This window comes from Caretta caretta, chromosome 4 (assembly GCF_965140235.1).
Source record: "Caretta caretta isolate rCarCar2 chromosome 4, rCarCar1.hap1, whole genome shotgun sequence".
Lineage (NCBI taxonomy): Eukaryota > Metazoa > Chordata > Testudines > Cheloniidae > Caretta > Caretta caretta.
In genome coordinates this window covers 61328594-61332087 of record NC_134209.1, presented here as the reverse complement: position 1 = coordinate 61332087, position 3494 = coordinate 61328594, and positions in this window count along the sequence as shown.

Genomic DNA, 3494 nt, shown 5'->3' with positions numbered 1-3494 from the left:
TGCAAATACTTTCAGGGACATCAGGTGGCGTTTCCAAGGATGTCCTGAATAAATGAAGTAATAAAGTTGATGTGACTGACACCAGCTATATAAAATGGAGGAAAAATGTCACTTACATTAATCTAAGATGGAGGTTGCTCTTACTGCCAGGGCTCTTGCCACGGGTGCTGCAGTTGTACATGACAAGGGGGAGCAAAAACACTGGCACAGGGTATAAAAAATATTTTTAAAAGTGGCAAATGAAACTTCTATAGCCTGGACTTAAATTTTCTGGAGATCTGTTATGGCAGGGACCAGGAATACTAGGTGTCAGCATCAGTGTCCTGGTCCCTACTCTGAAAGCTGCCTTTGGTAGCTATTGAGGGGACAGTCCTCCAACCTGCTTTTGCTGCCCTCTGCTATCTTGGTCAGAGCATGGGAGGTCCTTTCTCCCAGTTTTCATGTTTGTTTGTTTCATGCTTGGGTGTGCCAGGGAATCCCCACCACAACCAGCCCCTGCTCTCTCATTTCTCCTGCTTCCACAAATATTTGTTTTAAGAAGGGTGGGAGTGAACCACTGGGGCACAGTTCCACACCACTGTGTCATAAGCCTGGGGGACCCAATGCTGTCTTGAGCTCTCCACCACATGAGGGAGTGTGTCTCATGTGCCACCCCTGAAAATAATGTAGAGCACCGTTTGGCCTTTCATCATTCAGTGGACCTGCTCCTGCACTTTCTGCTCAGGCAACATTCCCACTCAATGTCAACAGGCATTTTGAATCTGTGAGGAGTTCAGGATTGGGCCTAACATAAATATTGCTTTAAAAGTGCAGTGAATAACTTTCATATTAAAAATATTTCAGTTCTTGTTCCTGTTCCCTTCAAGGCATCAGCAGTGCAGTCACAAGAGACTTGCATTCTTCTATAATAAATAAATACCTGGAGTGCAAAAGCTGCATTTTCTATTTCCAACAGGATCCCTTCTGTTAGCTTAAGAATTTCATAAAAGTAATGTTTAGTCTGAATAATCATCAGCCTGTCAGTGCCCTTCTCAGCAAAAATGACACTGCCAAAGACAGACCGTAATGTACATGCACTCCCTGGTAGCTGCGGACTAGTCACTAAAAAACATTCAACCATCACAAGGTAACTCTGTCTTACATAGCCATTTTCAGCAAGCGTAGGCAGGATTAAAGGTAGCCCACGCCGAGCTCATTTTAAAAAGTCCCTTTGCCAGCTTCTGTGTGGGATACAAATCAGAGCAGGATTTGGCCCATATTGTAGTTTTGCTGGCAGCTAACAAATAATCTGGTCCTATTTAGACTAGAACCAACATTAAGCAACTGAGTGCTGGTTTGAATCACTTTTGCGCTCCCTGAGTCCAGCTGCTTTTCCTGTCTTCTCCCCACAGACGGGATACAGGATAAATGTTATAGGCAAGGCAGCAGGCTTTGAGCTCTGGCTCTTGGTGAGGGGAAACAGGGCATAGATTCTGTTAATTCATTTTGCTTTTTATTTCCTGGCTATGAAATCCCCTTTCCTTGAGATGAATTGACTGTAGGAGGAACAGCATTCCCCCTTTCTGCTTGCCTCGGGGTAGAGAGAGAGAACATTTTGGCTGATATGCAGATGCTGCACTTAGTACAACGGTCTCCCTTCCACTTTGCTGCATTAGGGTTTGAATGTCCTTGTTGTCTCATAAAGCTTTAGAAAAGACTCTCAGGATCTCTTGGCAAATGCAAAATCCAATAGTCATTGAACCATTGATAATCTTTTATGCCCTGTAGAAGTATGCTTTCATTCATCTGTTTCTTCACAAGGTAAGAAGTAAAGTTATTCCTTTCTAGGCATAAATTAGCATTTGTAACAATGCAGTGCAAAAAATGCAATTTAAATGGAACTGATTAGAATTTTGATAGGGCACCAAGGAACCTCTAAACAAATGCTGATCAGGTAATGAGCTGAACAAGTCATTTATTTTAGTGGTTTAGCCATCTATTCAGTGTTTGGGTCACAGCTTTCCAAACATATACGGTGACTGTTCATTAATTATGCACTTTTCACTCAGTAATTGTCCAATTTAACTACACATCATCAGCTTACGTGTCAGGGCACATCAGACAGCATGTGAAAAGAAGGGGAAAAAAGAGGAGTAGCAGGATCGATAACTGGAATTTTTAAAAATAATGTGAGCCTTACATTCCCTACTCCATGTACCCCCAAAACGTATTGTTAGAATTTGGCCGTAATCTTTTATTGCCTGTTCTGGCTTGCAGTTTTGGCTTTTGTTAAACATATTTTATTATGTCTTGAAGATTGAAGTCCAACACAGTGCAGTTTAAAATGTGGCTACAGTTTGGCATCAGTTCCTGATTTTTGTACTAAGAACATAAGAACGGCCATACTAGGTTCATGGTCCATCTAGCCCAGTATCTTGTCTTCGAACAGTGGCTGGTTCAGAGGGAATGAACACAACAGAGTAATTTGAGTGATTCATCCCCTCTTATCCAACCCCAGCTTCTAGTAGTAGGTTTTAGAGGCACCCAGAGCATGGGGCTGCATCCCTGACCATCTTGGCAAATAGCCATTGATGGACCTATCCTCCATGATCTCATTTAATTCTTTTTTGAGCCCAGTTATACTCTAGGCCTTCATAACATCCCATGACAATAAGTTTGACAGGTTGACTGTATGTTGTTTAAAGAAGTACTTCCTTATGTTTGTTTTAAAACCCTGCTGCCTATTAATTTCATTGGGTGACTCCTAGTTCTTGTGTTATGTAAAGGGGTAAATAACACTTCCTTATTAACCGTCTCCAAGCCATTTGTGATTTAATTGACCTCCTGTCATATCCCCTCTTAGTCATCTCTTTTCTAAGATGAACAGTCCCAGTCTTCTTAATCTCTCCTCATATGGAAGATGTTCATACCCTTCTTTGTACTTTTTCCATTGCTAATATCTTTTTGAGATGGGATGACCAGAACTGCACACAATATTCGAGGTGTGGGCATACCAATGATTTATACAGTGGCTTTATGATATTTACTTACTTCTCCCTTTCCCAACAATTGACTGCCTCTGCACATTGAGTGGGATGTTTTCAGAGAACTATCCACAATGACTCCAAGATCTTTCTTGAGTGGTAACAGCTAATTTAGACTCCATCATTTGTATGTATAGTTGGGATTATGTTTTCCAATGTGCATTACTTTGCATTTATCATCTTTGAATTTCATCTGCCATTTTGCTGCCCAGTCACCCCATTTAGTAAGAACCCTTTATGCCGCTTTGGAGTCAGCTTTGGACTTACCCTGGGTAATTTTGTATCATCTGAAACCTTTGGCATCTCATTGTTTACCCCTTTTTCCAAATAATTTGAATGTGTTTCCACTGTGAAAATTGATCATTTATTCCTATTCTTTCTTTCAACCAGTGACTGATCTATGAGAGCATCTTCCCTCTTATCCCATGACTGCTCACTTTGCTTAAGAACCTTTGGTGAGGGATCTAGTCA